General features: G+C 50.3%; 1 pseudogene; it reads right to left on the bottom strand.

The window, feature by feature from the left end:
- The window catches only part of LOC135531943 (WD repeat domain phosphoinositide-interacting protein 1-like), a 42,820-nt pseudogene that overhangs the window by 17,112 nt on the left and 12,272 nt on the right, over positions 1–13,436 (bottom strand).

The following is a 13,436-nucleotide window of genomic DNA, read 5'->3' as shown; positions in this document are numbered from 1 at the left end:
CTGAGAGGATGTGGTTACTGTAGTTCTGTTACCTGAGAGGATGTGGTTACTGTTTCTGTTACCTGTCTGTTGAGTCCGACAGAGAGGATGTGGTTACTGTAGTTCTGTTACCTGTCTGTTGAGTCCGACAGAGAGGATGTGGTTACTGTAGTTCTGTTACCTGTCTGTAGAGTCTGACAGAGAGGATGTGGTTACTGTAGTTCTGTTACCTGAGAGGATGTGGTTACTGTAGTTCTGTTACCTGTCTGTTGAGTCCGACAGAGAGGATGTGTTTACTGTAGTTCTGTTACCTGTCTGTTGAGTCCGACAGAGAGGATGTGGTTACTGTAGTTCTGTTACCTGTCTGTTGAGTCCGACAGAGAGGATGTGTTTACTGAGAGGATGTGTGTTACTGTAGTTCTGTTACCTGTCTGTTGAGTCTGACAGAGAGGATGTGGTTACTGTAGTTCTGTTACCTGAGAGATGTGGTTACTGTAGTTCTGTTACCTGTCTGTTGAGTCCGACAGAGAGGATGTGGTTACTGTAGTTCTGTTACCTGTCTGTTGAGTCCGACAGAGAGGATGTGGTTACTGTAGTTCTGTTACCTGTCTGTTGAGTCCGACAGAGAGGATGTGGTTACTGTAGTTCTGTTACCTGTCTGTTGAGTCCGACAGAGAGGATGTGGTTACTGTAGTTCTGTTACCTGAGAGGATGTGGTTACTGTAGTTCTGTTACCTGTCTGTTGAGTCCGACAGAGAGGATGTGGTTACTGTAGTTCTGTTACCTGAGAGGATGTGGTTACTGTAGTTCTGTTACCTGTCTGTTGAGTCTGACAGAGAGGATGTGGTTACTGTAGTTCTGTTACCTGAGAGGATGTGGTTACTGTAGTTCTGTTACCTGTCTGTTGAGTCTGACAGAGATGTGGTTACTGTAGTTCTGTTACCTGTCTGTTGAGTCTGACAGAGAGGATGTGGTTACTGTAGTTCTGTTACCTGAGAGGATGTGGTTACTGTAGTTCTGTTACCTGTCTGTTGAGTCCGACAGAGAGGATGTGGTTACTGTAGTTCTGTTACCTGAGAGGATGTGGTTACTGTAGTTCTGTTACCTGTCTGTTGAGTCTGACAGTTGTGGTTACTGTAGTTATGTTACTGTTGTTGAGTCCGACAGAGAGGATGTGGTTACTGTAGTTCTGTTACCTGTCTGTTGAGTCCGACAGAGAGGATGTGGTTACTGTAGTTCTGTTACCTGAGAGGATGTGGTTACTGTAGTTCTGTTACCTGTCTGTTGAGTCTGACAGAGAGGATGTGGTTACTGTAGTTCTGTTACCTGTCTGTTGAGTCCGACAGAGAGGATGTGGTTACTGTAGTTCTGTTACCTGAGAGGATGTGGTTACTGTAGTTCTGTTACCTGTCTGTTGAGTCCGACAGAGAGGATGTGGTTACTGTAGTTCTGTTACCTGTCTGTTGAGTCTGACAGAGAGGATGTGGTTACTGTAGTTCTGTTACCTGAGAGGATGTGGTTACTGTAGTTCTGTTACCTGTCTGTTGAGTCTGACAGAGAGGATGTGGTTACTGTAGTTCTGTTACCTGAGAGGATGTGGTTACTGTAGTTCTGTTACCTGTCTGTTGAGTCCGACAGAGAGGATGTGGTTACTGTAGTTCTGTTACCTGTCTGTTGAGTCCGACAGAGAGGATGTGGTTACTGTAGTTCTGTTACCTGAGAGGATGTGGTTACTGTAGTTCTGTTACCTGTCTGTTGAGTCCGACAGAGAGGATGTGGTTACTGTAGTTCTGTTACCTGAGAGGATGTGGTTACTGTAGTTCTGTTACCTGAGAGGATGTGGTTACTGTAGTTCTGTTACCTGAGAGGATGTGGTTACTGTAGTTCTGTTACCTGTCTGTTGAGAGGATGTGGTTACTGTAGTTCTGTTACCTGTCTGTTGAGTCCGACAGAGAGGATGTGGTTACTGTAGTTCTGTTACCTGAGAGGATGTGGTTATGTGTTCTGTTACCTGAGAGGATGTGGTTACTGTTCTGTTACCTGTCTGTTGAGTCTGACAGAGAGGATGTTGTTACTGTAGCTGTAGTTGCAGATCTCCTGTTTCTTTACTTGAAGTGATAGACGTTCATCCGTCTGGGGATGGAGAGACTGACCACCACCACCAGACTCTGACCACCTGTTGAGTCCACCAGACTGCTGGAGTTACTGTACTGTTACCTGAGAGGATGTGGTTACAGTTCTGGGGTCTGTGATGTCTGAAGAGCAGGGGTTACTGTAGGGTAGTCAGATGGTATGAAGGCATGAGTGTCCTGGGGGGCTGAGGTAGACTGCTGGTATTAGTGTCCTGGGGGGCTGAGGTAGCCTGGTATTAGTGTCCTGGGGGGCTGAGGTAGCCTGGTATTAGTGTCCTGGGGGGCTGAGGTAGCCTGGTATTAGTGTCCTGGGGGGCTGAGGTAGCCTGGTATTAGTGTCCTGGGGGGCTGAGGTAGCCTGGTATTAGTGTCCTGGGGGGGGGCTGAGGTAGCTGAGTGTCCTGCCTGGTATTAGTGTCCTGGGGGGCTGAGGTAGCCTGGTATTAGTGTCCTGGGGGGGCTGAGGTAGCCTGGTATTAGTGTCCTGGGGGCTGAGGTAGCCTGGTATTAGTGTCCTGGGGGGCTGAGGTAGCCTGGTATTAGTGTCCTGGGGGGCTGAGGTAGCCTGGTATTAGTGTCCTGGGGGGCTGAGGTAGCCTGGTATTAGTGTCCTGGGGGGGAGGTAGCCTGGTATTAGTGTCCTGGGGGGGGGCTGAGGTAGCCTGGTATTAGTGTCCTGGGGGGCTGAGGTAGCCTGGTATTAGTGTCCTGGGGGGCTGAGGTAGCCTGGTATTAGTGTCCTGGGGGGCTGAGGTAGCCTGGTATTAGTGTCCTGGGGGGGGGCTGAGGTAGCCTGGTATTAGTGTCCTGGGGGGGCTGAGGTAGCCTGGTATTAGTGTCCTGGGGGGAGGTAGCTGAGGTAGCCTGGTATTAGTGTCCTGGGGGGCTGAGGTAGCCTGGTATTAGTGTCCTGGGGGGGCTGAGGTTGTCCTGGTATTAGTGTCCTGGGGGGGCTGAGGTAGTCTGGTATTAGTGTCCTGGGGGGAGGTAGCTGGTAGTGTCCTGGGGGGCTGAGTCCTGGTATTAGTGTCCTGGGGGGCTGAGGTAGCCTGGTATTAGTGTCCTGGGGGGCTGAGGTAGCCTGGTATTAGTGTCCTGGGGGGGGGCTGAGGTAGCCTGGTATTAGTGTCCTAGGGGGCTGAGGTAGCCTGGTATTAGTGTCCTGGGGGGCTGAGGTAGCCTGGTATTAGTGTCCTGGGGGGCTGAGGTAGCCTGGTATTAGTGTCCTGGGGGGCTGAGGTAGCCTGGTATTAGTGTCCTGGGGGGCTGAGGTAGCCTGGTATTAGTGTCCTGGGGGGCTGAGGTAGCCTGGTATTAGTGTCCTGGGGGGCTGAGGTAGCCTGGTATTAGTGTCCTGGGGGGCTGAGGTAGCCTGGTATTAGTGTCCTGGGGGGGCTGAGGTAGCCTGGTATTAGTGTCCTGGGGGGCTGAGGTAGCCTGGTATTAGTGTCCTGGGGGGCTGAGGTAGCCTGGTATTAGTGTCCTGGGGGGGCTGAGGTAGCCTGGTATTAGTGTCCTGGGGGGGGGTAGCTGAGGTAGCCTGGTATTAGTGTCCTGGGGGGCTGAGGTAGCCTGGTATTAGTGTCCTGGGGGGGCTGAGGTAGCCTGGTATTAGTGTCCTGGGGGGCTGAGGTAGCCTGGTATTAGTGTCCTGGGGGGCTGAGGTAGCCTGGTATTAGTGTCCTGGGGGGCTGAGGTAGCCTGGTATTAGTGTCCTGGGGGGACTGAGGTAGCCTGGTATTAGTGTCCTGGGGGGCTGAGGTAGCCTGGTATTAGTGTCCTGGGGGGCTGAGGTTGTCTGGTATTAGTGTCCTGGGAGGCTGAGGTAGTCTGGTATTAGTGTCCTGGGGGGCTGAGGTAGCCTGGTATTAGTGTCCTGGGGGGGCTGAGGTTGTCTGGTATTAGTGTCCTGGGGGGCTGAGGTAGCCTGGTATTAGTGTCCTGGGGGGGCTGAGGTAGCCTGGTATTAGTGTCCTGGGGGGCTGAGGTAGCCTGGTATTAGTGTCCTGGGGGGGCTGAGGTAGCCTGGTATTAGTGTCCTGGGGGGGCTGAGGTAGCCTGGTATTAGTGTCCTGGGGGGCTGAGGTAGCCTGGTATTAGTGTCCTGGGGGGAGGTAGCTGAGGTAGCCTGGTATTAGTGTCCTGGGGGCTGAGTGTCCTGGGGGGCTGAGGTAGCCTGGTATTAGTGTCCTGGGGGGCTGAGGTAGCCTGGTATTAGTGTCCTGGGGGGCTGAGGTAGCCTGGTATTAGTGTGTCCTGGGGGGGGCTGAGGTAGCCTGGTATTAGTGTCCTGGGGGGGCTGAGGTAGCCTGGTATTAGTGTCCTGGGGGCTGAGGTAGCCTGGTATTAGTGTCCTGGGGGGGGTAGCTGAGGTAGCCTGGTATTAGTGTCCTGGGGGGAGCTGAGGTAGCCTGGTATTAGTGTCCTGGGGGGCTGAGGTAGCCTGGTATTAGTGTCCTGGGGGGCTGAGGTAGCCTGGTATTAGTGTCCTGGGGGGGCTGAGGTAGCCTGGTATTAGTGACCTGGGGGGCTGAGGTAGCCTGGTATTAGTGTCCTGTGGGGGGCTGAGGTAGCCTGGTATTAGTGTCCTGGGGGGCTGAGGTAGCCTGGTATTAGTGTCCTGGGGGCTGAGGTAGCCTGGTATTAGTGTCCTGGGGGGCTGAGGTAGCCTGGTATTAGTGTCCTGGGGGCTGAGGTAGCCTGGTATTAGTGTCCTGGGGGGCTGAGGTAGCCTGGTATTAGTGTCCTGGGGGGCTGAGGTAGCCTGGTATTAGTGTCCTGGGGGGCTGAGGTAGCCTGGTATTAGTGTCCCTGGGGGCTGAGGTAGCCTGGTATTAGTGTCCTGGGGGGGCTGAGGTAGCCTGGTATTAGTGCCCTGGGGGGCTGAGGTAGTCTGGTATTAGTGTCCTGGGGGGGGCTGAGGTAGCCTGGTATTAGTGTCCTGACATGGTTGGTTTCAATCTCCACACCACTGTGTCTGCCAGTAATAATGAAGTGAACCGTAAATCAGCAGAGACTGCTGGCTAGTGAAGTTATCCATCTACTATTGTCTGTCAACCATTTATCAGTCTACACACAGTGTCTGCAACCCAAATTACACCCTATTGCCTATTTACTTTTGGCTGGGAGCCACAGGGCTCTATGTATTTGGAACACAGCCAGTGATTCACTACAAGGAAGTAGACTAACAGATAATTACCCATCATTGGACGAGGACTGGCAAGTAATTTCCCTGTAACTGACACTAATGTCCAGAGAGAGCTGGACAACACAACTAGAATGAGATCCTCTGTATGGACTGAACAATTCTACAGCTTGGCAGAGCAGAGTCCTGTATGAGTCAGAGGCCTGTATGAGTCAGAGGCCTGTATGAGTCAGAGGCCTGTATGAGTCAGAGGCCTGTATGAGTCAGAGGCCTGTATGAGTCAGAGGCCTGTATGAGCCAGAGTCTTGAAGGGAGATAATATCACATCCCAATATAAATCTCTGGTATAGGAGTCATAGAGTACAAGCAGCCTATCAGAGAGAGGCAGAGGAGAACAGGCAGCCTATCAGAGAGAGGCAGAGGAGAACAGGCAGCCTATCAGAGAGAGGCAGAGGTGTTGGAACTAAGTCTATTCTAGGGGAAGGATGGGGTTTGTTTGGGACGGGGTCTAGGGGAAGAGTCTAGGGGTTTGTTTGGGACGGGGTCTAGGGGTATGTTTGGGACGGGGTCTAGGGGAAGAGGTATGTTTGGGACGGGGTCTAGGGGAAGAGGTATGTTTGGGACGGGATCTAGGCGAAGGGGTTTGTTTGGGACGGGTTCTAGGGGAAGGGTCTAGGGGAAGGGTCTAGGGGAAGAGGTTTGTTTGGGATGGGGTCTAGGGGAAGAGTCTAGGGGAAGAGGTTTGTTTGGGATGGGGTCTAGGGGAAGGGTCTAGGGGTTTGTTTGGGATGGGGTCTAGGGGAAGAGGTTTGTTTGGGATGGGGTCTAGGGGAAGGGTCTAGGGGTTTGTTTGGGATGGGGTCTAGGGGAAGAGGTTTGTTTGGGATGGGTCTAGGAGAAGAGGTTTGTTTGGGATGGGGTCTAGGGGAAGGGTCTAGGGGTTTGTTTGGGATGGGGTCTAGGGGAAGAGTCTAGGGGTTTGTTTGGGATGGGGTCTATGGGAAGAGGTTTGTTTGGGATGGGGTCTAGGGGTTTGTTTGGGATGGGATCTAGGGGAAGAGGTTTGTTTGGGATGGGTCTAGGAGAAGAGGTTTGTTTGGGATGGGGTCTAGGGGAAGAGTCTAGGGGTTTGTTTGGGATGGGGTCTCGGGGAAGAGGTATGTTTGGGACGGGTTCTAGGGGAAGGGTCTAGGGGAAGGGTCTAGGGGAAGAGGTTTGTTTGGGATGGGGTCTAGGGGAAGAGTCTAGGGGTTTGTTTGGGACGGGGTCTAGGGGAAGAGGTATGTTTGGGACGGGGTCTAGGGAAGGGTCTAGGGGAAGAGGTTTGTTTGGGATGGGGTCTAGGGGAAGGGTCTAGGGGTTTGTTTGGGACGGGGTCTAGGGGAAGAGGTATGTTTGGGACGGGGTCTAGGGGAAGAGGTATGTTTGGGACGGGGTCTAGGGGAAGAGGTTTGTTTGGGACAGGGTCTAGGGGAAGGGTCTAGGGAAGGGTCAAGGGGTTGTTTGGGACAGGGTCTAAGGGAAGGGTCTAGGGGTTGTTTGGGACAGGGTCTAGGGGAAGGGTCTAGGGGAAGGGTCTAGGGGGGTGTGTTTAGGACAGGGTCAGGGGGAAGGGTCTAGGGGTGTGTTTAGGACAGGGTCTAGGGGAAGGGTCTAGGGGTGTGTTTAGGACAGGGTCTAGGGGAAGGGTATAGGGGTGTGTTTAGGACGGGGTCTAAGGGAAGGGTCTAGGGGTGTGTTTGGGACAGGGTCTAGGGGTGTGTTTGGGACGGGGTCTAGGGGAAGGGTCTAGGGGTTTGGTTGGGACAAGGTCTAGGGGTGTGTTTAGGACAGGGTCTAAGGGCAGGGTATTGGGGTGTGTTTGGGACAGGGTCTAGGGGAAGGGTCTAGGGGTGTGTTTAGGACGGGGTCTAAGGGAAGGGTCTAAGGGAAGGGTCTAGTGGTGTGTTTAGGACGGGGTCTAGGGGTTTGGTTGGGACAGGGTCTAAGGGAAGGGTCTAGGGGTGTGTTTGGACGGGGTCTAGGGGAAGGGTCTAGGGGTGTGTTTAGGACAGGGTCTAGGGGAAGGGTCTAGGGGTGTGTTTAGGACGGGGTCTGAGGGAAGGGTCTAGGGGTGTGTTTAGGACAGGGTCTAGGGGTTTGGTTGGGACAGGGTCTAAGGGAAGGGTCTAGGGGTGTGTTTAGGACAGGGTCTAGGGGAAGGGTCTAGGGGTGTGTTTAGAACGGGTCTAGGGGTGTGTTTAGGACAGGGTCTAGGGGAAGGGTCTAGGGGTGTGTTTAGGACGGGGTCTAGGGGTGTGTTTAGGACAGGGTCTAGGGGAAGGGTCTAGGGGTGTGTTTAGGACAGGGTCTAGGGGAAGGGTCTAGGGGTGTGTTTAGGACAGGGTCTAGGGGAAGGGTCTAGGGGTGTGTTTAGGACAGGGTCTAGGGGAAGGGTCTAGAGGTGTGTTTAGGACAGGGTCTAGGGGAAGGGTCTAGGGGTGTGTTTAGGACAGGGTCTAGGGGAAGGGTCTAGGGGTGTGTTTAGGACAGGGTCTAGGGGAAGGGTCTAGGGGTGTGTTTAGGACAGGGTCTAGGGGTGTGTTTGGGACGGGGTCTAGGGGAAGGGGAAGGGTCTAGGTGTTTGGTTGGGACAGGGTCTAAGGGAAGGGTCTAGGGGTGTATTTGGGACGGGGTCTAGGGGAAGGGTCTAGGGGAAGGGTCTAGGGGTGTGTTTAGGACGGGGTCTAAGGGAAGGGTCTAGGGGTGTGTTTAGGACAGGGTCTAGGGGTGTGTTGGGACGGGGTCTAGGGGAAGGGGAAGGGTCTAGGTGTTTGGTTGGGACAGGGTCTAAGGGAAGGGTCTAGGGGTGTGTTTGGGACGGGGTCTAGGGGAAGGGTCTAAGGGAAGGGTCTAGGGGTGTGTTGAGGACAGGATCTAAGGGAAGGGTCTAGGGGTGTGTTTGGGACAGGGTCTAGGGGTGTGTTTGGGACGGGGTCTAGGGGAAGGGGAAGGGTCTAGGGGTTTGGTTGGGACAGGGTCTAAGGGAAGGGTCTAGGGGTGTGTTGGGACGGGGTCTAAGGGAAGGGTCTAGGGGTGTGATTAGGACAGGATCTAGGGGTTTGTTTGGGACAGGGTCTAAGGGAAGGGTCTAGGGGTTTGGTTGGGACAGGGTCTAGGGAAGGGTCTAGGGGTGTGTTTAGGACAGGGTCTAGGGGTTTGGTTGGGACAGGGTCTAAGGGAAGGGTCTAGGGGTGTGTTTAGGACGGGGTCTAGGGGAAGGGTCTAGGGGTTTGGTTGGGACAGGGTCTAGGGGAAGGGTCTAGGGGAAGGGTCTAGGGGTGTGTTTAGGACGGGGTCTAGGGGTGTGTTTAGGACAGGGTCTAAGGGAAGGGTCTAGGGGTGTGTTGAGGACAGGATCTAAGGGAAGGGTCTAGGGGTGTGTTTGGGACAGGGTTAGGGGTGTGTTTGGGACGGGGTCTAGGGGAAGGGTCTAGGGTTGGTTGGGACAGGATCTAAGTGAAGGGTCTAGGGGTGTGTTGGGACGGGGTCTAAGGGAAGGGTCTAGTGGTGTGTTTAGGACGGGGTCTAGGGGTTTGGTTGGGACAGGGTCTAGGGGTTTGGTTGGGACGGGGTCTAAGGGAAGGGTCTAGGGGTGTGTTGGGACAGGGTCTAAGGGAAGGGTCTAGGGGTGTGTTTAGGACAGGGTCTAGGGGTTTGGTTGGGACAGGGTCTAAAGGAAGGGTCTAGGGGTGTGTTTAGGACAGGGTCTAGGGGAAGGGTCTAGGGGTGTGTTTGGGACAGGGTCTAGGGGTGGGTCTAGGGAAGGGTCTAGGGGTGTGTTTGGGACGGGGTCTAGGGGTGTGTTTTAGGAGAGGGCTATACTAACCGCTCTCGTAGATGCAGTCCAGTTTGTCCACTGAGGTCACAGAGAACAGCTTATAGCCTGTCTTGGTTCCCACTGCCAATGACCTGGGAACACAACAACAACAACACATACAGAGCTTGATAAACACATATAGAATATTACAAGTCAAAGTGACTAATGTGTGACTAGTTTCTTCATGCACACCAGAGTATTTAAGAATACAGAGTGCACACACACACACACACACACACACACACACACACACACACACACACACACACAGGTAGATCATTTTAAAAACACATTGAATATGTTAGGATAAAAACAAGCCAATGATGTGTGACCCATCTCATGCACACCAGACTTTGCTCTCAGTGGTTTTAGAGACACGGTTTATTTGGGGATTCCAGAACAAGAAACAGTTATTTTGTTTTTCAAGTTTTTGCTGCAAGGACTTTTGATAAAAGAGACAAAAACATGGAATTGGAAAGTTGCAAGTGTGACTCTTTCCTCGTGTAAATGCTGTGTTCTCCATCCATTCTGGACAGGATGGAACTTGCCCCAAACTTCATGACTGAAATATCATTTTCAGTTAAACACGATATTGCCTATGGAGTGCTGTTGTGATTGAACTTGCTCAGTTATCATTTTTGCATAGCCAGTCCAAATACAGAGAGAGTCTCTCTCTCTCTCTCTCTCTCTCTCTCTCTCTCTCTCTCTCTCTCTCTCTCTCTCTCTCTCTCTCTCTCTCTCTCTCTCTCTCTCTCTCTCTCTCTCTCTCTCTCTCAGAACTGATAAAACTGCCCACACAAACACAGGAAACCAAGTAACACAGGTCTAAACAGACACATCCTACCTGATATTAACACAGGTCTAAACAGACACATCCTACCTGATATTAACACAGGTCTAAACAGTCACATCCTACCTGATATTAACACAGGTCTAAACAGACACATCCTACCTGATAGTAACACAGGTCTAAACAGTCACATCCTACCTGATATTAACACAGGTCTAAACAGACACATCCTACCTGATATTAACACAGGTCTAAACAGACACATCCTACCTGATATTAACACAGGTCTAAACAGACATCCTACCTGATAGTAACACAGGTCTAAACAGTCACATCCTACCTGATATTAACACAGGTCTAAACAGACACATCCTACCTGATATTAACACAGGTCTAAACAGACACATCCTACCTGATAGTAACACAGGTCTAAACAGACACATCCTACCTGATATTAACACAGGTCTAAACAGACACATCCTACCTGATATTAACACAGGTCTAAACAGACACATCCTACCTGATATTAACACAGGTCTAAACAGTCACATCCTACCTGATAGTAACACAGGTCTAAACAGACACATCCTACCTGATATTAACACAGGTCTAAACAGACACATCCTACCTGATATTAACACAGGTCTAAACAGTCACATCCTACCTGATAGTAACACAGGTCTAAACAGACACATCCTACCTGATAGTAACACAGGTCTAAACAGACACATCCTACCTGATATTAACACAGGTCTAAACAGACACATCCTACCTGATATTAACACAGGTCTAAACAGTCATCTGTACCTTGGTTAAGTGTTCCTGTGGTTACAGACGCAACACAAACGGTACACACACAGTCCTGAGATCAGTGAATGCTGTTCCACCACTGAGAATGTCTGTTCTCGGAGAATGTTCACGGTTCTGTCCCAGGGATTACATGATATGATGTCTCTGGTTCTGTCCCAGGGATTACATGATGATGGCTATGGTTCTGTCCCAGGGATTACATGATATGATGTCTCTGGTTCTGTCCCAGGGATTACATGATATGATGTCTCTGGTTCTGTCCCAGGGATTACATGATGATGGCTATGGTTCTGTCCCAGGGATTACATGATATGATGTCTCTGGTTCTGTCCCAGGGATTACATGATATGAGGTCTATGGTTCTGTCCCAGGGATTACATGATATGATGTCTCTGGTTCTGTCCCAGGGATTACATGATATGATGTCTCTGGTTCTGTCCCAGGGATTACATGATATGATGTCTATGGTTCTGTCCCAGGGATTACATGATATGATGTCTCTGGTTCTGTCCCAGGGATTACATGATATGATGTCTCTGGTTCTGTCCCAGGGATTACATGATATGATGTCTCTGGTTCTGTCCCAGGGATTACATGATATGATGTCTATGGTTCTGTCCCAGGGATTACATGATATGATGTCTCTGGTTCTGTCCCAGGGATTACATGATATGATGTCTCTGGTTCTGTCCCAGGGATTACATGATATGATGTCTCTGGTTCTGTCCCAGGGATTACATGATATGACGTCTCTGGTTCTGTCCCAGGGATTACATGATATGACGTCTCTGGTTCTGTCCCAGGGATTACATGATATGACGTCTCTGGTTCTGTCCCAGGGATTACATGATATGACGTCTCTGGTTCTGTCCCAGGGATTACATGATATGAGGTCTATGGTTCTGTCCCAGGGATTACATGATATGATGTCTCTGGTTCTGTCCCAGGGATTACATGATATGATGTCTCTGGTTCTGTCCCAGGGATTACATGATATGATGTCTATGGTTCTGTCCCAGGGATTACATGATATGAGGTCTATGGTTCTGTCCCAGGGATTACATGATATGATGTCTCTGGTTCTGTCCCAGGGATTACATGATATGATGTCTCTGGTTCTGTCCCAGGGATTACATGATATGATGTCTCTGGTTCTGTCCCAGGGATTACATGATATGATGTCTATGGTTCTGTCCCAGGGATTACATGATATGATGTCTCTGGTTCTGTCCCAGGGATTACATGATATGATGTCTCTGGTTCTGTCCCAGGGATTACATGATATGATGTCTCTGGTTCTGTCCCAGGGATTACATGATATGATGTCTCTGGTTCTGTCCCAGGGATTACATGATATGATGTCTCTGGTTCTGTCCCAGGGATTACATGATATGATGTCTATGGTTCTGTCCCAGGGATTACATGATATGATGTCTATGGTTCTGTCCCAGGGATTACATGATATGATGTCTCTGGTTCTGTCCCAGGGATTACATGATATGAGGTCTATGGTTCTGTCCCAGGGATTACATGATATGATGTCTCTGGTTCTGTCCCAGGGATTACATGATATGATATCTATGGTTCTGTCCCAGGGATTACATGATATGATATCTATGGTTCTGTCCCAGGGATTACATGATGATGTCTATGGTTCTGTCCCAGGGATTACATGATGATGTCTATGGTTCTGTCCCAGGGATTACATGATATGATGTCTATGGTTCTGTCCCAGGGATTACATGATATGATGTCTATGGTTCTGTCCCAGGGATTACATGATGATGTCTATGGTTCTGTCCCAGGGATTACATGATGATGTCTATTGTTCTGTCCCAGGGATTACATGATATGATGTCTCTGGTTCTGTCCCAGGGATTACATGATATGATATCTATGGTTCTGTCCCAGGGATTACATGATATGATGTCTATGGTTCTGTCCCAGGGATTACATGATATGATGTCTCTGGTTCTGTCCCAGGGATTACATGATGATGTCTATGGTTCTGTCCCAGGGATTACATGATATGATGTCTATGGTTCTGTCCCAGGGATTACATGATATGATGTCTATGGTTCTGTCCCAGGGATTACATGATGATGTCTATGGTTCTGTCCCAGGGATTACATGATATGATGTCTCTGGTTCTGTCCCAGGGATTACATGATATGATGTCTATGGTTCTGTCCCAGGGATTACATGATATGATGTCTCTGGTTCTGTCCCAGGGATTACATGATATGATATCTATGGTTCTGTCCCAGGGATTACATGATATGATATCTATGGTTCTGTCCCAGGGATTACATGATGATGTCTATTGTTCTGTCCCAGGGATTACATGATATGATGTCTCTGGTTCTGTCCCAGGGATTACATGATATGATATCTATGGTTCTGTCCCAGGGATTACATGATATGATGTCTATGGTTCTGTCCCAGGGATTACATGATATGATGTCTCTGGTTCTGTCCCAGGGATTACATGATGATGTCTATGGTTCTGTCCCAGGGATTACATGATATGATGTCTATGGTTCTGTCCCAGGGATTACATGATATGATGTCTATGGTTCTGTCCCAGGGATTACATGATGATGTCTATGGTTCTGTCCCAGGGATTACATGATATGATGTCTCTGGTTCTGTCCCAGGGATTACATGATATGATGTCTATGGTTCTGTCCCAGGGATTACATGATATGATGTCTCTGGTTC

The sequence above is a fragment of the Oncorhynchus masou genome, unplaced genomic scaffold (assembly GCF_036934945.1).
Source record: "Oncorhynchus masou masou isolate Uvic2021 unplaced genomic scaffold, UVic_Omas_1.1 unplaced_scaffold_1676, whole genome shotgun sequence".
In the NCBI taxonomy this organism is placed as follows: Eukaryota; Metazoa; Chordata; class Actinopteri; order Salmoniformes; family Salmonidae; genus Oncorhynchus; species Oncorhynchus masou.
This window is presented reverse-complemented; position numbering and strand designations above follow the sequence as displayed.